At 45.3% G+C, this 25,047-nt stretch overlaps 1 long non-coding RNA gene across 3 annotated transcripts in view; it reads left to right on the top strand.

Annotated features, from left to right (window-relative positions):
• LOC114672813 (uncharacterized) overlaps nucleotides 1-25,047 on the top strand; it is a 194,044-nt gene that overhangs the window by 58,664 nt on the left and 110,333 nt on the right. The window contains exon 1 of one of the 3 annotated variants that reach the window (XR_003723319.2): nucleotides 6,037-6,260. The exons of the other annotated variants lie outside the window; for them this stretch is intronic. This is a non-coding gene — a long non-coding RNA (uncharacterized LOC114672813). Of the gene's footprint in view, nucleotides 1-6,036; nucleotides 6,261-25,047 lie in introns of those variants that run through there. 3 annotated transcript variants of the gene reach the window in all.

Genomic DNA, 25,047 nt, shown 5'->3' on the forward strand with positions numbered 1-25,047 from the left:
TCTCCTGCCTCAACCTCCTGAGTAGCTGGGATTACAAGTGCACGCCTCCATGCCCAACTAATTTTTGTATTTTTAGTAGAGATGGGGTTTCACCGTGTTGGCCAGGCTGGTCTCGAACTCCTGACCTCGTGATCCGCCTGCCTCGGCCTCCCGAAATGCTGGGATTACATGCGTGAGTCACCACGCCCAGCCCTGGGGGACACTTTTTTTATAAATCACCTCATCTTGAGTCCTTATCTCGGGGCCTACTTCTAGGGACTCCACACTTGGAGAAGGTATTGTTAGTACAGTCATTTTGCAAATGAGGAAACTAAGGCTGTTCCACACACATGCATCTCCATAACTCCTGCTGAGCCTCCAGATAAGTTTTCTCAGGCAGCCTTCTCCAATCCATTTGTCTAGGTAATGTTTCTTGCTTATGTTCTACTTTTTCTCTTTTTCTATTTTATTATTATTTTTGAGACAGGGTCTTACTTTGTCACCCAGCTGGAGGGCAGTAACATGATTATAACTCAGCTATAATGCAGCTGAGTTGAGATGGGGTCTTGCTCTGTTGCCCAGGCTGGAATGCATGTGGCATGATATCGGCTCGCTGCAATCTCCGCCTTCTGGGTTCAAGCGATTCCTCTGCCTCAGCCTCACAAGTAGCTGGGATTACTGGTGCCCGCCATCATACCTGGCAAATTTTTGTGTTTTTAGTAGAGACAGGTTTTCACCATTTTGGCCAGGCTGGTCTTGAACTCTTGACCTCAGGTGATCTGCCCACCTTGGCCTCCCAAAGTGCTGGAATTACAGGCGTGAGCCACTGTGCCTGGCCTATCATGCAGCCTTGAACTCCTGGTCTCAATCCTCCTGCCTCAGTCTCTTAAGTAGCTGGGACTACAGGCATGTGCCATCATGCTTGGCTAATTAAAAAAAATTTTTTTTTTTTTTTTTTGTAGAGGCAGAGTCTCCCTTTGTTGACCAGGCTGATCTTAAGTTCCTGGGCTCAAGTGACCCTCTCTCCTTGCCCTCCAGAATTGCTGGGATTACAGGCATGGGCCAGGAAACCCAGCTACCCTGCTTATGTTCTCAGATTATTCCTTGCTTCCCTTTATCTTGGTGCTAGATTTACAGTGATCTGGGTGATTATCCTATCAATGACCATCTCCCCTACTAGACTGCTGGCTCTGGAAGGCCAGGATCCATGTCTTTTGCTCTTAGCTGTATCTCTAGCACCCTGGCATAGTTTCTAGAACATAGTAATTGCTTAGTAAATGTTGACTGACTGAACGAATGATCTAAAGTTTCTCCAGTTTCTCACAGGTGCCCATTGGCCGCCTGGATGAGTACTTTTCAGCCTCTGCTGAGAAATGAGCCGGAAATGCGTAGTATAAAACCCCTGAGAGGGACACAAGGTCTCCCCGCTCCTGCCAGTCTTCTGGGGGTGTTTACAGAAATGCAATATCCAGGGCAGCGTGACAGTATTTTGCTCCAGAGGACCAAAATTAAGCAACTAGAAGCTGATTCTAGAGGGTGGGCCTTGAAAATTGTGTAGAATCTGAATGGATGATTAGGAGGAAATCTGAAAAACCTGTTAATGAAATACTATGTCATTTAAATACACACACATTCTGAATGAAATACACATGCGTGGATCCCTGTTCTTCTCAACAACAGTACACCGAGTCCCCAGTTCTCATTAGGAAGCTGATAAATATCTATTTCCTTCTATTCCTGCCGCAGTAACTCCCCGGCTATATAAAATTTTCCACAAACGCTTTGGAAGCGTTTGTGGAAAAAAGTGCCAGAGCTCTGTATGAGATTATTGAAATAAATGCTGATTGAGAGATTTCCCAGGTGGATACTTAAAACAGACGTGGGCACATATGTACACTCACACCCCCCACACAGGATACTTTAGGCTGTGATCAGTGGAGATAAATTTTCCGACCTGACAGTTGACTGTAAATCAATCAGTGTGTTTTAATAGTCACCAGATTTCTGCTCCTGTTTGCTGCTGTCTCAGGCAATCATTCACCTGCTGGGACATAGGACCTCAAGGATCTTGGCTTTTTGTCATCACTGCACATGGAGACATGGTGCTTAGCAGCAAGGTAAATATTGTCATACAGTGTATATGAGAGGCAAGTATAAGTAAGTCAGGACATCTTTAGAAAATTTTATCTCTGAATCCTCACTTTCCTTACCAATAGACTAATAGGAAATCATGAATTTCTCAGGTTTTTACCAAATTAAAACAAAGACTGGGCACAGTGACTCACGCCTGTAATCCCAGCACTTTGGGAGGCTGAGGCGGGTGGATCATGAGGTCAGGAGATTGAGACCATCCTGGCTAACAAGGTGAAACCCTGTCTCTACTAAAAATACAAAAAATTAGCCAGGCGTGGTGGTGGGTGCCTGTAGTCCCAGCTACTCAGGAGGCTGAGGCAGGAGAATGGTGTGAACTCGGGAGGCAGAGCTTGCAGCGAGCCAAGATTGCACCACTGCACTCCAGCCTGGGCAACAGAGCAAGACTGTCTCAAAAAAAAAAAAAAAAAAAAAGATTTTTGTGACACTCTGTATAAGCTGGAAAGTAGTTCAGGGTCAGTAAATACTGAATGAATAATTTCAAAGGTGAACATGTACTCCTGATTATTGGGTCAGATTCTTGAACTTGCCCCTCCTGACTTTACCTGTCCATCAAGGTTTGCTTGGAGTTGCTTGAACAAGCCAGGCTGTTCCACACCCCAGTACCTTTGCATGTGCTGCCCTTGGTGCCTGGATTGGAATGCTTTCCATTAATCCAAGTGGGCTGAGGACATCTGATCTTTCGACACCTGGCACCAGGATTGTCTGTCATCTCCTTTATGTCATCTCCTTTATGAAGCTTTTCTTGGTTAACTCTCCCACACCCAGAATGAGCCACTCTATCCTGTCCAAATTTGATTGCACATATCTATCTAATAAGAAATGACTGGGCCCTTTGGGAAGTCCCTGCCCACACCCTGTACCCACGTGGAAGCCATAATCAACACTTCATTGAGACCCACTTACCCCCTTGTGACCTCTCAAGCCACCCCAAAAGCATTTCAGCAATGTGGATTTGACTGAAATGCTCACAAGGGGGAAAAGTGGAGGGCTTACACTGAATACCATATGGCCAAACTTTATAAAAATCCCCATTAAAAATCTTCCTTCTTTCCCAAAGCCTTTTCTCCCACTGCCAGCTGCCTTATCTCCCCTATCCTTTCCAACGCTCCTCTCTCCACTCCTCCAGCTGCACTGGCTCTAGTCTCCTCCCACCCCGGGATTCTTCACAGCTACCTCAATCCCATTTAGCAATTTAGTGCACTCAGCCCTTTCGGCTTCATTATCTGGCATCCTTGAAGCTTTAGATTATATTTATCAGATCTCTTTGAGATCAATCCCTCTTAAAGTACAAGGGTATTGTAAATAGGCAACAAATGTATTCTCCTCTTGCTAGAGACTGGAGCAACTTGAGGGCAAGAATCAAGCCTCATATACCTTTGCATCTCTAATGCAAAATATTTAAATGTTTGTGAAATAGAAGAATGTAGCCACCTATTAGAATCCCTAAAGTTCTACTCTAATCATGGTTTTCTCCTGTTTGAAGATTTTCTACACCTTCTCAATTAATGCCTTGGCTTCAACTGCCATTTCTCCTTGACTCCAGCACTCTGCTCGGCAATGATGGGCCCTCTTTCCCTTAAGCCCACACTGCATATTCTTTCCATCAGGTGTTCGTTTGGGTTGCCCCTTCACGCCTGGAGTAATCTATGTCATTTATGAGTGTGATTGATGGTGGGTTACCATCACCCTATTGAAATTTAAAGTGGATGCAACTTGTCTGGTCTTGTAGGTTCACCCAAATCCTTTCCATTCTTCAAGACTCAACATAGGCCTTCATCCCTCTGGATACTTCATTGAGGTCTCCAGCCCAGGCATGAGTCTCTGTCAAGTCCTTGGGATACAAGCCTTGAAAGCACTCACTCTAAGGGCACTTAGTTATTTGGCTTGCTCTGTTGTGGAATGTGGGGGATGAGGCTTTGAGGCCATTCCTCTTCTCAGACTGTGGTCATTATTAGGGCTATTCACAACATTTTTCAAGGTTTTCTCCACTTCCAGACTTGCAGGAGGGTTGTATATAACTTGGCATTGTGTGTGGCTGATTTGCTTTGGTCAATGAAATGTGAGCAGAATTGGCATGAGTCCCTTTGGAAAAGAAGCTTTCAGGGGAAGAAATGTTAAGAGCTGGTGAGCGATCGACCACACTTTCCTTCCTCTGGCATGTTGATTAGCAATGTTTGAGATATGTGGCAGTTTGCCCATTAGCCTGGGTCAGCTGATTCACAATGGGCATCTGGTAAGGGCAGTAAATATACCTTGTTAAGCCATTCAGATACAGAGGTTGTTACTGCAGCACAACCTATCCTATCCAGACAGACTATAATTTCCTTGAGGGCAGGGGACATGCTTAACTCACCTTTCTATCCCCTATAGAACATAGTAGAAGGTCTTGTGGATGCTCAGTAACTATTGCTGATTGATTATGTATACTGAGATAGGGTAAACTATATGAGACTGGAGAGTGGGACTTTGTCTCAGAACTTCAACTTGAGAACTCAGTCTCTGAAAAATCAAGATAAATATACAAGATAATTCTAATTGTATTCTAATAAGATTCTCTGGAGCACAATTCTGAAAAACATTTTCTTTTGAAAAAACTTTGTTAAAAAAAAAAAAAGAAGATTCTTGCATACAGGGAGGCAGAATAGTGTAATCAAAGGAATCTGGGCTTTCAACCTGGATAGACTTGGGTTCAAGTACCAGCTCTTCCATGTCCACAGCTGCATGATCTTGGACAAGTTATTTAAGCTCTTTGAGTCTTGGTTTCTTCATCTATAGCAGGGATGATATCACCACCTACCCTACAGGATTACTGTGGGGATGAAATGAGAGAATGCATGTAAAGTACCTGATACATTATGTGTGATCAACAAATGTCATTCTCTTAGGTCTTTGCTCCCACCAGGTGTGTGTGGGTCGGTGCAAACTCTTGCTAATTTGAGAACTCCCCTTCACTTACTCCTTCTGAGATCTTGGTTACTTGCCCAGTTCCTGGATTTATTTAGCTTTGTCCAGGTCAGATCCTTAAGGTTTTGCATTTACTTCCCCAGGCACACCCTGGCCTGAGAAATTCTATCTACGACTGGCTGGAGTTGGCACCAGCCCTTGGCAAATAACTTCAATTGGGAGAAAAGTGTTTTTGAGACAGGTTCTCTGCTGCCAAAATTTTAAATAGGGCCTTCTCTGAGGGAGGGTCTGGTCAGGGCAGTGAAGGGAGGTGATCTCCCCAAGGAAGAAAAAATTTAAGGCCAGGCATGGTAGCTCAGGCCTGTAATCCCAGCACTTTGGGAGGCCCAGGTAGAAAGAGTCCAGGAACTCCTCAAGACCAGGAGTTTGCTTGAGCCCAGGAGTTTGAGGCCAACCTGGGTAACATGGCAAAACCCTGTCTCTACAAAAAACTAAAAAATTAGCTGAGCATAGTGGCATGCACCTGTGGTTCCAGCTACTTGGGAGGCTGAAGTGGGAGGATTGCTTGAGCTCAGGAGGTCGAGGCTACAGCGAGTCATGATTGCTCCACTGCACTCCAGCCTGGGTGACAGAGTGAGACCCTGTCTGAAAAAAAAGAATTTAAGATATCCCAGTGACCAGTTCCAAGAAAACGCCACCTGGGCCTGAGCACTGGCTCTAACGGCAGGCAACTGATTACTCTTTGAACTCTGGGATCTGTCAGTGATGGTGGCAGGGGGAGTCTATGAAATTATCCTCAATGACTGACTCCTTGGGCCACAGGCTGGGGCGTGGTGTGGTGATCCAGGGGCTTGTGTTCTACTGGACTCCTGGCCCTGTGAACTTTGTGTTTAGGGGTGGAAGTATTGTCCCTGACTGAGTCCTTGAGGCCAGCTTCCTCCCCCTCTCCCGTGTAGCCGCAGCTGTGATGTGGCGTGGCCAACCTCCCCAAAGGTGCTTGTGTAACTTGTTTTTCAAAGTCTTGGCAGGAGCTCTGGTCCTGAAGTGAGAAAGGGTGTTTACATTCTGGAAGAGCAGTTCTGAGAAGTGTCTCACATCAGGGCTGTCCCTGACCAATCCTTGCTCCCCAGTATCTCTGGAAGCTTCTTTTCCTCTGGGATGGCTGGCCACAATCACAGAGATGATCTTGGACCTAGAGGAAACAAGCCTGAACATGACTGAAGGTAGGCGGTGAGGAAGTGTTTGTCTGCCACCCAGGGTTTGCTGCCTTGTGTAAACTGCCCTCCCTGGAAAGGCAAGGAAGCCTCTCCAGGACAAGGCTGTTGTTGCCCCAGTGCCTCGTGCCGTGCCTGGAATAGAGCACAGTGCTACAAGCAGGTGTTCCATAGACATGCACTAAGTTAATAAATTGTGAAAATACATGGGCAAGAAAACATTTCAGAGGTCACTTTGGTTCACGTTCTTAATTGACACCAGGTTAACAGCTTTCTCTGAATGGTACTTACATTAATAACAATGGTTACTGTTTATTAAATACCTAGTGTCTGCCAAGCAAAGGCAGATATTATTTCCTTAAATCCAACAATAGTTCTACAAATAGGTAGAATCTCCCCAGTTAATAGCTGACAGCGCAAAGACTCATGGGCACAAATCTGAGAAACTTGCCTGAAGTTCACACAACAAATCAGGATTGAAAGCCACTGCCTTGGAGGCCCTGATTTTCATCTTTCTGTTTCTCTGTGAGGTCCCTTGCGCCCTGCTCACCTCCTGCTGGTCTCTGCTCCTGCCACAGCAGCCGGGAAACAGGAGCCTTTAAAGGAGGCTGATGGGCAGTTCCACCCCTCCTGGGGTGGGGAGCTGTGCATTCTTGCCATTTTTTCCCTCTTGCAAATAGGCTTGAAGTCAACGTAGAACGGGCAATGGAAAAGCAGCCCTGTTCCAGATGTCTGCTTTGTCATACTTTAAAACACCCACCCGTGTTGTGTTCAGACCTGTCCATCCTTCATTCTAGCAGCCCTCCCCTCCTGCCCCACCACCTGTCTCCATACACAGCTTTCCCTCTTCCTTTGCTTCCTCTTCTGATGGGCGTGAGGGCCAGATGTCACTTCACTGGAACAACCTCGCTACCAGTATTATTCTAGGGACAGGCCCTGGCACAAAATAAGCATTCAATAAGTATGTGTTGAATTGCACGTTAAATTCCAGACAAAGGAGGAAAAAGCTTTGGATCCAGAAGAAAATAGAAAAGCTTGGAGTGGGGATTGGGGTGAGAATGAACTTGATCGTCTATCCCCTCTTTCCTCCCTCACTGCCTCCCTCCCTAAGCCCAGGCAGCAATGTACTTAGTATTACTGCTGTCATCTGATTACAGTAACATCCAAACAGATTGAAAAGCCCCAATCAATGCCAGAGCTGAAGTGCACACGCGGGGGGTTGTTTCCTTGGAAATGTCGCAGCTGTGATTACTCTCCAAAGAGAAAAATCCAAACAACTTTCTTGACCCTCTGGGGAGAGGAAGTAACAATTGAACTACAAGGGGCAGAAAGTCATTTCTGACGTGCCGTGTGCGCGCGCGCGTGTGTGTGTGTGTCTCCACCTTCGCAGTGTACTGTCCAGAGATCGCCTTTGACAGCCCTGCATTCAAACGCCCGGCTGTGGGTCGGCGGCGCGGTGCCTGCTGCTGCAGCCGCGGCGGCTGAGATCATGCTGTTGATCTTGTTTTACAGAGAGCAGCCCAGCCTGTTGTGCCAGTACAGAATGTTCTCTTCTGTGAACTGAGTTTGAACTTTTCCAACCCACTTTGTTTGAGGAACCACACAGACAAAGAGGGTAAAAGACAGGGAAGATAACCCCCAAACTGTTGAAATCGTGGCGCTCGCTCGGATTTTGGCCTAGACCATTTGCTTTTTCGCTACTCAAAATTGACCATCCCAAGCATTCCACTTCCTGGAAGAACAAAGCGCCTGTGATGGCCTTTTTCTAAGACAGGACTTGGCATCAACTTTGGAAATTAACGAGTCTGTCACTGTCTCTCTTCAATTTCTTTTTTTCCTCATAGGCGTTCAGGGAATAACAGTAATAAAAGTTATTTTCCTATAAAGGAAAGATAAGGCCCCTTGTGCTGGTGACTGCTCTCTCAGTTGTTCAAGGTATTACAATATTCCAAATAGTGTCCCCAATTTGCTGCTATAACTGGAGGTAATTGATTGTAAGGATTCTGGGTCACTGGCCTCCATATAAACGACCCATAAGGGAAGCTGTCAATGCTTGGTAAAGTAAGGTGGTTGGAAATATCTTTTCAAAAACCATCTTCATATAGCAAGACCCCATCTCAAACAATGACAAACAAACAAAAATCACAACTTTCAAGTGAGATGAGGTCACAGGAAAAAACAACCAAAAAAACCAAAGCCATCTTCACCTAGTCATAGAGTTGAGTCTCCAGTTGTTTAGGGGGTTGCTTGGAGTATCTGAGCAGGAGACCTTTACAGCATAGACAGAATGGTGCAGCGCAGTGATTTTCCAACTTACTATTATTATTTTTTAATGATAGTGGATTCCTTTCTTTGGAGTAAAGTTCACCAAACACTCACTGGTGAAGCAGGAAGAGCACAACTTTGAAGTGTGAGCTGTGGATCTGAAGTGTGAGCTGTGGATCTGAAGTGTGAGCTGTGGATCTGAAGTGTGAAGTGTGGATCTGAAGTGTGAGCTGTGGATCTGAAGTGTGAGCTGTGGATCTGAAGTGTGAAGTGTGGATCTGAAGTGTGAGCTGTGGATCTGAAGTGTGAGCTGTGGATCTGAAGTGTGAAGTGTGGATCTGAAGTGTGAGCTGTGGATCTGAAGTGTGAGCTGTGGATCTGAAGTGTGAAGTGTGGATCTGAAGTGTGAGCTGTGGATCTGAAGTGTGAAGTGTGGATCTGAAGTGTAAGCTGTGGATCTGAAGTGTGAGCTGTGGATCTGAAGTGTGAAGTGTGGATCTGAAGTGTGAAGTGTGGATCTGAAGTGTGAGCTGTGGATCTGAAGTGTGAGCTGTGGATCTGAAGTGTGAAGTGTGGATCTGAAGTGTGAGCTGTGGATCTGAAGTGTGAGCTGTGGATCTGAAGTGTGAAATGTGGGTGTGAGCCTGCTTCTACTTAGGGGTGCTCATGTGATATAGGGAAAGTCTAATCTTCCGAGCTCCATTGGTGAAAGGAGCGTAAGGCTTGTCTTGTGTACTTGCAGAGTTATCTGTAAGTGTCCAGTGTTATGCCGTTGTACCAATCAGAGATTCTTCTCCTAAATTCTCAGTTCTACCACCTACTTCATAGTTTGGGGCTGCTGTCTTAGGGTTTTTGCTGACTGCTGGTAATAAGGAGATCTCTAGAAGGGAGTCTTCACTTCTGTGTCTTTACCCAGAGATTCCCTGTGACTTTTGTTGTTGTTGAAAAGTCACGTGTCAACATGGCATCAGAATATTGGTTAAATAGTTCACTCATTCTATAATAAGCCCCCCTGAATGCTTGCTGTGTTTAAGTTAGTGGCTGGAATCTAGGGATTGAGAGATGAGTAAGATAATGTTGACTGCCTTCAAAGAGTTTATTGTCTAGTGGGAGAGGCAGAAATACTCACACACATGATTCATAACATACATATATTTAAAATGCAAATGATGTCTGGGCACGGTGGCTCACACCTGTTAATTCCAGCACTTTAGGAGGCTGAGATGGGAGGATCACTTGAGCCCAGGAGTTCCAGACCAGCCTGGGGCAACATAGTGAGACCCCTATCTCTGCAAAAAATAAAAAATATAATATTTATAATACGAAGGAGGTTGATACATGCTCAGTAGAGGCACACATAATCAACTCTGATGGTAGAGGAAAAGGATGAGGATTCTGATAGGAAGTTGAGGCAAGAGTAAGCTATCAGTAAAGAAAGGAATTAAAGTCTTTGTGGTTAATAGAATTGCATGGTATATTTGGGTAATGATACGTAGTTCTTGTGGCTGAATGGTTGGTAGAGTTATGTGGGAAGAAGCAAAAAAATAGATTGAGCCTAGATCAGGGATACCCACTTCCCCCTGTTGTGCCCCTTGCTAATCTTTCTTCCTGAATTTGAATGAAACCTCAGGATTCTTCTCAACATAGTTCTCCATGAATCAGTTGGGACTGGCACTTGGGATGGAATCATTTGTCATTCCCGGCTTGGGACTTAAATCCCATGCTTACATATTGTATTTATTTTGGTTATTCTTGGGAGTTATTGCATGTTATTAAGACCAGAAGAGTAAGAGAGAATGGCACCATTCAATCTGTGTTTTGGTGAGGTAGTTGATGGCCACGGGAAGGATCCAGAGGAAAGGTGAGAGGCTGGAAACAGGGAGACCACTAAGAAGATACACAAATCATCTGAAATAGCATGAGTGGGAGGGAAAAGTAGACTGGACAGATGAGGCACTGGGGACAGATAAATGACTCAACTTAGCAATGACAGAGGGAGAAAGAAGACTTGACCATAACTGAATTTTCTCACCTGCGTGACTGGATGTGGTTTGGATATACAAACCATATCTGCCTAAATCTCATGTGGAAATGTAGTCCCCAATGTTGGAGGTGGGTCCTGGTGGGAGGTGATTTGATCATGGGGGCGGATTTCTCAGGAATGGTTTAGTACCATCCTCTTGGTATGGTCTTCACAATAGTGAGTGAGTCCTCATGAGATCTGGTCATTTAAAAGTGTGTGGCACCTCTCCCCTCTCGCTGGCACCCGCTCTGGCCGTATGATGTGCCTGCTTTCCCTTTGCCTTCCACCATGATTGTTAAGTTTCCTGAGGCTTTCCCAGAAGCTGACCAGATGCCAGCATCATGCTTCCTGTACAGACTGCAGAACTGTAAGCCAATTAAACCTTTGTTCTTTACAAATTACCCAGTCTTAGGTATTTCTTTATAGCAGCCTAATACAGTGACTGGTAGGAGAGAGGAGCCAAGAGAAGGAACACAGGACCAGGGCCTTTTACTTCTCTCTTTATAAAGGGAAAATAATGAGTTGGGATTCAGACAGGTTGAATTTGAGGGGTCTTTGGGACATCCATGGAGAGAATTCTAGCCATCATTTGGAAATACATATCTGGAGTTAAAAGCCAAAAAGGTAGTTCAGGATTCAGCCACATAGAGAAATGCCTTGGGAGTAAATGCTATCACCTAGGATGAGAGCCATGCAGGGCCTTTACGGGCCTGAAAAAGAGCCAGGTTAGACTTTGAGAGGTGCCTAATGAACACTGGAGGAAGAGAATCTGAAAACAACAATTCCTAACAATGCGGGGTGTCATTAGTTAAATCCAGTCCTCTACATCTGTGTCTGATTTTTCTTTAACGTAGAACAATGACTCACCTCAGTGTGGCCTTTGGTGTTTGAAAATGAACAACACAGGTAGCTTTCTCCTGCACATCCTTTATGGGAGTGTTTCTCAAGATCTCCTGATAGTTAACCATGACCTACAGTGAGAAATATACTTTATATTGGGACCAACAACATAGATGTCTATATAATTATTTAACTAAAGCAAAGGGCTTCATGAAACAATATCTACCTGTATCTTCTGAAATTAATGCAGATATGTTCTATTTTATTTAAAAAATGCTAGTTGGGTCCCACTATGTTGGTATCACAATCACTAATGTGTTTCAAACCCGCAGTTTGAAAGACACTGGGTTGAGGGACTGGTTTCTGGAAGTCCACTCTCCCTCTAGTGGTTGGTATCTTTCAGGACAGACTCAGCTCAGCCTGAGGATCAGTGGAGAGGACTTGACCCCATCTCCAAAGGCCTCCATTATGCGTTGGGATTTTTAGCTTTGGGAGGAAGTTTAGGTGAGTCCTACCAACAGGTTTACTTGTGATGTTCCCAGATGCAAATAATAATAATAATAATGATAATAGACTTTTATACAGTCAGGCCCATAATATATGTTATTAACACAATTAGTTTTAATACTAAGCCTCTGAGGGAAGTTCAGTTATACTTTCTTTTTGCAGATGAGAAATAGTAAGGCTAAGAGAACTTGTCCACGATCACACAGCCAGTAAATGGTGACACTGACATTTGAACTCAGTCAGTTGGTTTGCAGAGTCCAGTGCTTAATGCTATTCGGAAAACATTCTGAAGAGTTGGACAGTGAGCTGTATCTTCCTTGGTTCACCTGTGCTTCTGTGCCACGCCTTGCTAAGAGACTTCTGTGTCATTTAGCAAGGCGTAGTCTTTGCACTGTACACTTCAGACCCTCTCTCTGTGTAACTTCCTCAAGTTTGAAATTCCTTGGATTATCAAATATCTGACATGCTATCATGTCAGGAGCCAGGAAAGGCAGGAGAGAGAAAGAGTAATGGGGCAGGGGCTGCTGAAAGGGCTTCTGAAGCTGGGCTGGACAAGGCAGTCTGAAGGGATGGAGTTCAGACCCTCATTATCTCCACCTGGCAGCAGCTTCCCCACTGACACCCTTCCTTTATCCTCACCCCTAAGAGTCCAGCCCCCTCCGTGTCTCCGCCAGGCTTATCTGTGCAAAGCAGCACTGTCGTCATCACTCTCCTACTTCATGCTTCCTGCTGACACTGCAGCCTCATCTTGTCCCAAAGTGAACTCTTCTCTCTTCCTTCTGTGCCAGCTCTCCCTTTCTGCCCCCTCCCAGCATCTACAGGATACAGTTCTGGGTCCTCATATGGCCACCGCAGACTCATGGTGGGCCCTCCTACCTTCCCCACTCCTCTCCCACTATTTGTCCACATGAAGCCCAGCCTGGCAAGTTTTCTCTCTGTCCCTGGATGCATGGTACTTGTCTGATTTCAGAGCTGAGCCCACGTGACCTTTCATGGAATGCATTCCCCTCCCCATTTCTCCCCATCCTTCAAGACCCAGTTCAGGCCTTGCCTCTTCCCTATGGCATCCCCTCATCTCTTCCTTTATTTTTGCATCTTTGCTTTTTATAGTTTCCATTGATCATGTCACCAAATACTGTACAATATTTAAATAGTTCGTGTTTTAAGTTCTCAACCAGATTCATTCATTGATTCATTTTAAAACTATTTATTCAATTGCCTATTAAGTTTCGGGCACAGGAAATTTAAGGAGAGTGAGGGTAAGAATAGGTGCCATAACTCTAGGATCCACAAAATGGGCCAGCACTGTCAAGGCAGTGGAGAACTGTTTTTGTTATTTCCATTCTCCTGGGAAAACACCCTGATTTTCTTTTGGTCACTCTCTTCTAAGTCTTAGTCCTTGTGGTATGAGCAGGGCTGACCTCTCCTCCTTGAATGAGAAGTGGGCATGAGGCCGAGGCCTGGCCCATGAGAGAACTGCATTCCCCTGGTCACAGATGTTGGTTCAGAGATGAGTCTGTGACTGTGGCTAGGCCAGTGAGAACTAGCCCTGGTTCTTGCTAGAACTGTCTGGGCCGTGAAGCTGGTAGAATGTGATCCTGGAGCTCTGGCAATTATTATTCTTATTTTATTTTTTTGAGACAGGGTCTCACTCTGTTGCCTAGGCTGGAGTGCAGTGGTGCAGATCTCAGATCACTATAACCTCTGCCTCCCAGGCTTAAATGATTCTCATGCCTCAGTCTCCCAAGTAGCTGAGGTTACAAGTGCATACCACCACACCCGGCTGATTTTTAAATTTTTAGTAGAGACGGGGGTTTCCTCATGTTGGCCAGGCTGATCTCAAACTCCTGACCTCAAGTGATTCACCTGTCTCGGCTTCCCAAAGTGCTGGGATTACAGGCATGAGCCACTGCACCCAGTCTCTGACAATTATTATTGCCACCACTGGGAGAGGGCCTGTCTGAAGATGAAGGCAACGTGGAGGAGATCCTCAGAGTAAGGGAATGGAAAGCGGTTGATTCTGGATAATAGCTTTTGAGCACTTCGATCCAGCCAATACTATACCTTGAAGCCAATACATTCTCTTATGGGTTATGTTGATTTCTGTTGAGCTTCTGTAAGTCACAGCTAAAAGAGTTCTAATTATTACAGTGTGTGCTTCATGCTCCATGCTCTATGATTATCTGCATCTGGCTTGAACCTCTTCCCCTAACCCCAGCTAGCCTAGACTGATTCCCATCCCAAATCAGGTTGGGTTAAAAGGCAAGATTAAAATGAATCTGGCCAGGCGTGGTGGCTCATACCTGTAATCCCAGCACTTTGGGAGGCCGATGTGGGCAGATCACCTAAGGTCAGGAGTTTGAAACCACCCTGGCCAGCATGGTGAAACCCCATCTCTACTAAAGATACAAAATTAACCTGGTGAGGTGGCAGGTGCCTGTAATCCCAGCTACTTGGGAGGCTGAGGCAGGAGAATCACTTGAACCTGGGGGGTGGAGGTTGCGGTGAGCCAAGATCACACCATTGTACTCCAGCCTGGGTGAGAAGAGAAAAACTATCTCAAAAAAATAAAATAAAAAATAAAGTGAGCCTGGGGATGGAGGGACGATGAAGAGAGGTTGGTTAATGGGTACAAACATACAGTCAGATAAAAGGAGTAAGTTCCGGTGTTTGACAGCACAGTAGCGTGACGATAGTTAACAATAATTGCATATTACAAAATAGCTAGAAGATCAATGTTCCTAACATAAAGAATGATAAATGCTTGAGGTGATGGATATCCTAAATACCTTGACTTGATCATTACATGTTGTATGTATTTTTCAAAATATCACATGTACAATTATGTGTCAAAAAATAGTTTTGAAGAAAAGTTGGAAGTAACTCAATGACTTTAGCATGGCTCTGGTCACAGACGAGTGCTATTTTTTTCCCCCACATTGAATCCTTCCCACAGGGCCTGGGGCCTGGTGCTGCTATCCTCCTAGCATTCAGGGTATGTCTGGCACTCCTGTGCTGGCTCATGTCAGCCTTTTATAGAGATAGCCTGTTTTGCATCTCTGAAAAGAGATAAGGACAGGGCACGGTGACTCATACCTGTAATCCCAGTATTTTGGGAGGCTGAGGTGGATGAATTGCTTGAGCCCAGGAACTCCAGACCAGTCTGGGCAATATGACAAAACCCCATCTCTACTAAAAACACAAAAATTAGCCTGGTGTAGTGGTGCACACCTGTAATCTCAGCTACTCTGGAGGCTGAGGCACGAGAATCACTTGAACCCAGGAGGACGAGGTTGCAGTGAGCTGAGTGCAGGCCACTGCACTCCAGCCTGAGTGACAGAGCCAGAGTGAGACTCTGTCTGACAAAAACAAAAGATGATAGGATCCTCATATTGAGCAAGATTTATAATAATGTGCTGATAAACGTGTAGTGGGCTTATAAACTATAAGTGGCTGTGATTAGGTTACAACAGAGAAAGGAAAACTTACTGTAGTCTTCATTTGAATAATGCCTGTGCGTGGGTAGTGGCTTCTGAGTGTGTGTTTTATCTACTCTCTGATAAATTCTTATAAATCAATTGGCATGTATTTAGTAAGCACCAGCTATAAATTAGAGACCAAACCTTTTTAGTCATTGCACAGCCCTAAGCAGTAGCTGCTTAATAAATACTTTTGGTAATTAATTATGCTCCGCAGCCCTCAAATTACTTAGAGATATGATCAAGCAGAGGGAGTACACATTTTTGGTTTCCAGTATAGTACTCATCTTCACCCCTGGTCCAAGGAATGACCAAATATTCCTAAGCTAGTGGTAGGAATATTTTCTTTTCCTCCAGCATTTAGTCTCAGATTCTTGGAATGTTGTCAGTCTCAGAAGTCAGAGGTTGGGGAACATTTTAAAATGCTGTTAACAGAACAGATTATGCCTTGAACTAAATCACATTTATGCCTCACCTTAAATGTTCCTAGGCTGCCGGGGATGACTTCTTGTGCCTGCATTTAGTCTCTGGCTCAGGCTACATGTGGACACACCCTTGGATTAGCCCCAAATTGGAGCTTCTCCAGTTGAAGGTGTCCCTCTTAAGTGCTTCTGCCTGGTGAATATTTGGAATATTTCAGGTGCCCTCTCTGGCCCCTTTTACTTAAATCTTTCTGTAATAAAATCATAATAAAATAACTTCAGTGACCTTCTGCTAAGGAGCCCTATAAAGAGCTCTGGTTAGAGGCACTTCCAGAAGAAAGACCAGCCACAGTTCTTCATGGGGGTGAGTCGGGAAGGGCCATCTTACCAGAAAATATGATTCAATTACGACCGCTTAGGAGCGAGACATCCATTCTGGCTGGTTCCTATTAATAAAGCTCAGAATCCTGAGACAGAACAACCCCTTCCCTCCCCCAGATATCTCAGGAATCATTAGACTTTAAAGATCCAGCAACAATTTTATTTTTCCTATAGTTGGGAGTAGGGAAGTGTGGCACTCACCTTCCTTTCTCCACTGCGGTTCAGCAGGCACTGATTTTATGGCAGACTCAAAGGCAGTGTTCTCAGCCTTGGGGCACACTAGAATAACCTGGGGGCTTGAAAAACTATTGATGCCAGGTACTCACCCCTCAAGATTTTGAATTATGTGGTCCAGGCTGTAACCTGGCATCGGGATTTAAAAATCTTCCCAGGTATTTATAATGTGCTGTAGTTGTATGATCTGATCAGGTCCAGGAAAAGAAAAAAGCTAAATCCAGACTTTGCTTAAACAGATCATCATTGCCTAAAATTGATTTTCTATATGCCAGAGAATATGGAATAATAAGAAATGTGACTTTGTAATAAAGACATCTGGAAAATTCCTTTGATTGTTTTTTATTGTAACTGGGGAGAGTAAAACTCTTTACTTTGGCTTGGCCTGGTAGCACCTGTAATTCCAGTTCTTTGGGAGGCTGAGGTGGGAGGATCACTTGAGGCCAGGAATTTGAGACCAGTCTGGGCAACATAGTGAGACCCTATCTCTGCAAAAAAGCTTTAAACCTACCTCTGTCATATCAAGATATCTTCCCCAAAGTGAAGCAAGTTTGAAATGAGCAAACATCAGCGAGTGCTACCATTCTCAAATTTCCCTGCCTCCCATACTGTCTACTTGGTTTTCCTGTTTTGTGTGAGGAGTTAGTAGAGTTGTTGCATATTAGAGTAGATAGGGAGTGTTGATATCCTTGATTCTGTTCTCTTCAATTTGCAGGCAAGGAACTAAGGCCCACAGAGTTAGAGGATATGCCCAGGGTCACATGGTCAAGTAGTGGTTGTAATGACATTCTTAATCCTACCCAACATCTAGTCCCTATTTCTTTCTTTCTTGCTTTTTTTTTTTTTTTTTTGAGGTGGGTTTTGCTCTGTCACTCAGGCTGGAGTGCAATGGCACAATCTCGGCTCACTGCAACCTCTGCCTCCTGCGTAGCTGGGATTACAGATACATGCCACCATGCCCTGCTAACTTTTGTATTTTTAGTAGAGATGGGGCTTTTCCCATGTTCCTCACACTAGCCTCGAACTCCTGACCTCAGGTGATCCACCCGCCTCGGCCTGCCAAAGTGCTGGGATTAAAGGCATGAGCCACAGCACCCGGACCTCTAGTCCCTATTTCTTTCTTCTCAGCAGAATCTCAGTTTGGGGCTCTGTTCCTCTTATGGTGACTCAGAAGAAGCTGACACCATTTGCAGCTCCAGCATACATCTTGGTTAGTCTAAGCCAATGAATGAATGTCATTCTCCTGGTAAGTGCTGTTGATCTAATGGTAAGTACATGACCCAAGATGGATCAGTCAGACTGAAGGGGAGGACTTATGTCCCATGCATAAGCGAGAAAATTCTTGTTCTGTCTCTTGCATAAACCTCCATTGCCATTGGGAGCCATCTTTTCACTGTCAGGGGTCTATCTGATGCAGGTGTCCAAGCACAATTAGAGCACCGCTCTATCTATCAACGTCTACTAAGTGAGGTGTAATTACACTACACAATTGCCTCACAATGTCTAGCAGGCTAGGCTACTCCATTGGGCATCTGGGCAAAGGGGGGTTTCTTAACTTTTCCAGGCTGCTGAGGAGAGGTGGTGATTAGCCATATCATGGCACTGAGGGAATTTCTGTGCATTAGTCTTTGGCAATTAAACCTTATGCTTGTCCCCAGTGCTGTAAGTGGCATTGCCTGTATCTGCATAAAGGTAACAAGACAGAAGAAGAAGAAACTACCTGAATCAGCCAAGTGGCAGACAATGCAATTTTGGTGCCTGGTGACACTTTTAGTTGCAAATGATGTACTTTTTATTGCAACTTGAGCTGCTTAAATAATAAAATATTGGCTCAGGTAAATAAAAAGTACTGGGCTATGTGCCTAAAACCAGAGGTTCAAATGATTTCATGTGTACCCTGTCTCTTGGCTTCTCTATCATCCACATTGCCTTTCTCACATTCCACATGGGGGCAAGAGGGCAGCCAATGACTCCAGACACACCTTCTTCCATGCCTAAGACCAGTGGAAGAGAGTCGGGCCTGCCTCCTGTCTCAAGTGCTACAAGTGTCTCCTCACCCCTCATGGGCTCTGGTTGAATTGCATGCCCATTCCTGAACCAGCCCTTATGGCAATGCTTTGAATTGCCAGGCCTTAGTTCCCTGTCTCCCTGGGCTGAAGAACATAAACTGAGATTGGCAGAAGGTCCCCAGAGGAAAATCACTGTTTTATTACTGAGGAGACAGGCAAATAGGTGCTGGCAGTCCAAGTTGGTATACCTAGAAGCTTTTCTAAATGTGTAGTGTTTTTGTTTGTCTTGTGCAAAGAGCAGAGAATTTGCAATCAGAAGACTGAGATTTCAGTCCCGGCTATCTGAGTCTCAGCCCCACAATTTTTAAATGGGAAAGGGTATCTTTACCCAGTTTGAACCTGGTATTACTCTGAGGCTTGAATGAGATTCTGGATAGGAAAGTGTTATTTAAAATGATAAGGGCTAAACAAAAAAGAGGGATTGTTGTTCTTATTACTATTATCATCTTTTCTGAGTTTCTCCCATTCATGCTTTGGCTATGTGCAAGGTTCTCTTAGGCAAGACATGAAGAGTAAATGCACCTGGGTACAGTAGCTCATGCCTGTAATCCCAGTACTTGGGAGGCTGAGATGGGCAAATCACTTGAGCTTAGGAGTTCGAGACCAGCCTGGGCAATGAGGCACGAGAATTGCTTGAGCACAGGAGATGGAGTTTGCAGTGAGCTGAGATTGGACCACTGCACTCAGCCTGGATGACAGAGTGAGACGAGACTCTGTTGCAAAACAACAAAAAACCAAAAATTAGTCAGGCATGGTGGCATGCACTTTCAGTCCCAGCTACTTGGGGGGCTGAGGTGGTAGGATGGCTTGAACCTGGGAAGTTGCAGTGAGGTAAGACTGCACCACTGCACACTCCTGCTTGGGTGACAGAGAAAGACCTGGTCTCAAAAAAAAAAAAAAAAAAAAAAAAAAGTAAATGCATTATTAGCAACTAGGAAGACTGGCCAGTGTTGCTGTTAGCACAGATAGCATCTTTGTTACAATCAGAAATAGACCTCTCATTCCACCTCTAGGCAGTGCAGTCCCCAGGGAACATGGTTTGCGGAGTGGATAGCATCATTGTGCAAATAAAAAGTTACCCCTTCCTCTAGGCAGACCCACCTGCATGCTAGGGCACACAGCGTTGTGAATGGAGTGCATGCTGGGTTCCAATTGTTGCTACCCTGTTTGCAGGAAAGTGGGGCAGTTGGGAGAGGGGGGCTCTATGCAGTGTACAACCTGCACAGCTCTGTACTCTGGGCCCTGACTTTGGTGGTAAATCATTGGGCAGATTGAACTCTGGAAGGCTTACTCCTCATTTTCCTGGCAAAGTCCAACTACCCCTCTAAGACCAATGATCACTTTGCCTTTTCTGAGCCTTTTCACGTCATGCTGAAAGCAGCAATCTGTGCTGTCTTTCTTAGTTAACCACCCACTAGCGATCCAGATTTGGCTGGTCTTTTCAGATGCTCACCTGCATACCGTTCCAACCACAAGGAAGAAGAATTCTTCCTTTTTGACTGTCCTCATGAGTGATTTTGCAGAAGACAGCTAACCCTTTAAAATAAATACAATGCATTTGTTGACTACAATTGGCTGTTGTTGGAAAGTCAGATGCTGATTTCTCCAAAGTGCCTGGGAAGAAGGGCTGAAAAGCACAGGCAGCTTCACCTCGACTGACCACCACTGTTTGCTATTCTAAATCTTCTTGGCAACAGTAACTCTGGAAAGAAATTATTTGAACTAGATCCAGCCAGTCTCCAGGGAGCCCAGGATGCAATACAGTAGCCTTTATGTTACTATGACGGAAAGTCTTCCTATTCTTAAAAGATTAGCCTGCTCTTTAGTGAAAGACGGATAGTTAGAGTCAACAGGCACTTGCAGGGTTGTGTTGTGATCGAGTTGCCCCTTGACTTCATCCTTGGACTCCTTTGAGTCATCTGAAACGCATAGCTCTGATGGAAACTTTTCAACATAATTTTACCCAGGATTAACCAGTCACCATGACCTCAGTGATGTGGCTTGGGTGAACTGTCTCAGTTTAAGGCATGCTCAGATCTCTTTTGCTTAGAAAACACCTTTGCATGGTGGCTCACACCTGTAATCCCAGCACTTTGGGAGGCTGAGGTGGGCGGATCACGAGGTCAAGAGATCGAGACCATCCTGGCCAACATGGTGAAACCCCATCTCTACTAAAAATACAAAAATTAGCCGGATGTGGCGGTATATGCCTGTAGTCCCAGCTACTCAGGAGGCTGAGGCAGGAGAATTGCTTAAACCCAGGAGGCAGAGGTTGCAGTGACTCAAGATCGTGCCGCTGCACTCCAGCCTGGTGACAGAGCGAGACTCTTGCTCTTGAAAAAAAAAAAAAAGAAAAAGAAAACACCTTTGCTTGACACTACTGTTTTTACCTTGTATCTCTTCTTTACACAGAAAAAAGCTTGCTGCCTTAGCATCCATTTCCTCACTATCTACCTGCTTTCACTTCCTCCAAGTTGGTTGGTTTTTCTTTTTGTCCTCTTCTTTCCACAGATCCATTTTCAGCCCTTCTCTGGTCCCATTGGGCTCCCTTGCCCTTGGGTTACTGATTGGCTTCCCCAACGGAAGACAAAGCAGGAGATTGGAAGGTGAGAGGGCAGTGGGATGAGGTGTTTGCTGCCTCTGATCCTCCATTGCAGCCTCATGAAGGGTTTGGCAGAGGCTGAGAGGCTGTGTTCTTCTATAGCCCTGATCCTGGTGGGGACGGGTTCTTCTGTGGTTCCAGAATCACCACCCGCTGCCTTGACTTTTCAGGCACAGAGATGGAAACAGCTTCCTGTGATTGTGTATCATAATCTCTTGCTGGTTTTCTTAATGCAGTCTACACCCTATATAGTCCCTTCATTAAATTCTTTACAGTTCAACCTTTTTGAGTGTCCATCTGTTTCCTGCCGGGATGCTAACTGAGGCAGCATTCTTCCGAAACATGCATCCAAAATAGCTCCCTGGAGGGTTGTCAGGACATTTGGAATGGGTGGCCAAGAAAACTTCCCAGCCCTTTTCCTCCTTAGCCACTTCTGCTCAGATTACTTCCTCTTTATCCTCTCCTGTTCCTTAGTCTTCGAGATGCTGTTTTCACCCTCCTAGCTTTCAACATTTTCACTCATTATCTGACAAGAACTATTATAAATGGTCCTCTTATTTCCATTCCATCCTTCTCAGGTACATCACCCATAAACAAAAATAATCTTCCTAAAACACCTGGAACCAATTTCTGGAATACTCTCAGCTCGGCAGAGGTAGGTTCTGGATAGTCTCCATTTGCCCTGTTGATTCACTCTTCATTGTTCTCCACCATGTTCTGAGCCCTGGGAGGCAGACCTTTATGGATGCATCAAAGGGCTCCCTTGCTCTCTAATTACCTGTTGGTTCAGCCAGTTAGGAGGCACTGGAAGGAAACCAGAGAGCAAGGGGAAGATGTGGTTGGGGTATTACCCAACCAGATGGGTAGTGGGTTGGCAGTGGCCACGTTTCTCATCTGTAGACCACAGGTCTTCCCCTAGAGCTACCACCACTTTCTCGCTTTCCCTACTGCTGCTAGCCCTGTAGGCTGTCCTCAACCTGCCCACCACTTCATAGTCCTGCCCTCTTAAACTGTTCTGAATGACCTCCATGTGAGGGTGTGACCCATCAGCTTTCTTTTGGGATCATGAAGGTCTTGGGGACTCAATCACTGCCTTCAGTGAAGCTCTGTAGACTCTCCCCTTCCTCTCTCTTTGGGAGCTCCCACGGCTTTCTAGTCACTCCTATTTATTACAACTTAGGTCTAGTTGGGCTGAAAATTTAATCTCGTATCTGATTTAATTCTCTCTGCTCAAGGGGAGGGATCTGAGGAAGACAGCAGGGTGTACTCTTTTACTTCCTGCTCCCTCTACCAGGCATCTTTTTTTGTGCTGGAGGAAGAGGAGAAAGGAAAGAGACACATCTCTCTTTTCATAATGAGCTGCCGAAGCAGTTTTGTCTTTCTTGTTTTCTAATGTCTTTGGCTAACAGTGAGGGCTCATTAAGTCTATTTAGGAGGCAGGAGTCCAAATGCTAATCGTTCCAGGATGGGCTAGGTGATGCTGTGCTCACAAACAACCTCCAAATTTGAAGTACTTAGAGCAACAAAGGCTTACTTCTCTCTCTCATGCTACGTGTCCACTGCACGTATTACCGTATCAGGGACTCAGGCTCATGGGACAGTGGCCATCTTTAACATTGCCAGACTCTGTACCAGAGGGAACAAGAGCTCACAGAAGATCAGGGGCCAGAGTGACTTATACTTGCATCTCATTGGCTAGAACTAGTCATGTGGCCTCACCCAGAAAGGCACCAGGAAGTACAATCTTACTGTGTGCCCAGAGACCCTAGACATAAGGTCTTGCAATGTTGCTAAGGCTGGTTTTGAACTTCTGGGCTCAAGCAATCTTTCTGCCTCCCATCCCAAGGTGCTAGGATTTTAGGTGTGCACCACTGTGCCCAGCTACCAGCTACTATTTTTTTTTTAAAGAAAATTATTGTGGTAAATTACACTTAACATTAAATTTGCCAATTTAATTATTTGAGTGCACAATTCAGTGGCATTTAGTACACTCACTGTATTGTGCAACTATCACCGCTATTTAGTTCCAGACCATTTTCATCGTCTCAAAAGGAAACCCCTCCATGAAGCAGTCACTCCCCATCCTCCCACTTGCTCCAGCCTCTGGCAATCACTAATCTGCTTTCTGTCTCTATGAATTTGCTTATTCTGAATATTTCATATAAACGGAATTGTACAATATGTAGCCTTTTGTATCTTTAAGCCCAGTTATTTTTTCCAAGTTGTCCTCCTGACCCACAGGAAGCTGACACAATATTGTACCCAGTCGTGGCAATGCAGGTGCTCCCTGGTCCCCTCTTTCTCCACGTGTTGTCACTCTTACTTCCTTTTTCCTGGCTCAGAAGGAGATAAACACCCACTGCCTAAGCAGAGAATGGATTTCCTGCCTCTCTTCTTTCAGGTTCCTCAATCTCTGTGTGTGCATCTCCTGGAGTCCTTGTCGACACCAGGGGAAAGAGGGTGTATATCCCTGGCTGCCCAAAGGAGGAAAAGCCACTGTGTTCCCCTAGGCTCATCTCTTCTGACTCCCTAACCCCTGCCCAGCAGAAGTGCTTACATAGTTTGGGGTGGTGGCATTCTAACGGGACCCATCGATAAACCATAGGGGCCTGTGGCATCTGGCCCCATGTTTTTTTTCTTTTTGAAACAGGGTCTCATTCTGTTGCCCAGGTTAGAGTGCAGTGGTGCGATTATAGTTCACTGCAGCCTCCAATGCCTAAGCTTAAGCAATTCTCTCACCTCAGCCTCCCCAGTTGCTAGGATTATCGGCATGTGCCACCATGCCAGGATAATTTTGTTTTGTTTCATTTGTTTTTGTAGAGACAGGATCTTGCTATGTTGCCCAGGCTGGTCTTGAACATCTGGGCTCAAGCTGTCCTCTTGCTTCAGCTTTGCAGAGCACTGGGATTACAGGGATGACCCAAAGTGCAGGGTCTGGCTCCATCTTTTTTTTCCCCCCCAGGTTCTTTAGCAACTGCTGTTTTCAGCCATGGGCCAAGTACTAATTGTGCTAAAACAAGAAAGGTCTTTTTTTTTTTGAGATGGAGTCTTGCTCCTATCACCCATGCTGGAGTGATGGCATGATCTCAGCTCACTGCAACCTCTGCCTCCTGGGTTCAAGCAATTCTCCTGCCTCAGCCTCCCAAGTAGCTGTGATTACAGGTGCCTGCCACCACACCTGGCTAATTTTGTATTTTTAGTAGAGACAGGGTTTCACCATGTTGATCAGGATGGTCTCGAACTCCTGACCTCAGGTGATCCACCTACCTACATCTCCCAAAGTGCTGGAATTACAGGTGTGAGCCGCTGAGCCTGGCCAAGAAAGGTCTTTTGATACTTTCTTACACATTCTGATAGTGTTTCTCCTCGGCTTAACTTTCCATGTCTCTCTATTATGAATGAGATAAATTCCAAACTCTGGTCTTAGCATTCAAGGCCCTCTTCAGTTAAGTTTTCTAGTTTTCTCTCTCTAGTTTTCCTTTTAGGCTGGCCAGCACACTCACTGGCCCCAACAAGGCCTTGAATGATTTCAGTTGGGGTTCTTTACTCATTCATCCTGACCTGGGGTTCTCCTTCTGTCTTCCTATCTCTCCTCCCAGCCTCCCTGGGTTCCCAGCCTCCTCTGCCCTTGGAACTCCGCAGCCTGGTCTGCACCTGTTGGTGGCATCCAATGTTTATGTCTCATTCTGTGTGGGGGTGGGGTGGGGTGAGTTGCTGAATGTCCCACTGATTGCAGCCAGCATGAAGGTTCACCGGCCCACCCCTCACCCCATGTGTCATCCGTAAGGGAAGCTAGCAGAGCCAGGCAGAAGCAGGCTTGGCCTACAGAATCCAAATATTTTCCTGATTGGTGATGAGGTGTTAGGAATGTGTGAAGAAGTGACTGTGGATAACTCAGTCATCTTCCAGGGACACCTGCCCAACTCATGCTAGGATGGAGGATCGCGAAGTGATGATCATAAATTGTCTGCTAG

The sequence above is a fragment of the Macaca mulatta genome, chromosome 15, assembly GCF_049350105.2.
Source record: "Macaca mulatta isolate MMU2019108-1 chromosome 15, T2T-MMU8v2.0, whole genome shotgun sequence".
NCBI lineage: Eukaryota > Metazoa > Chordata > Mammalia > Primates > Cercopithecidae > Macaca > Macaca mulatta.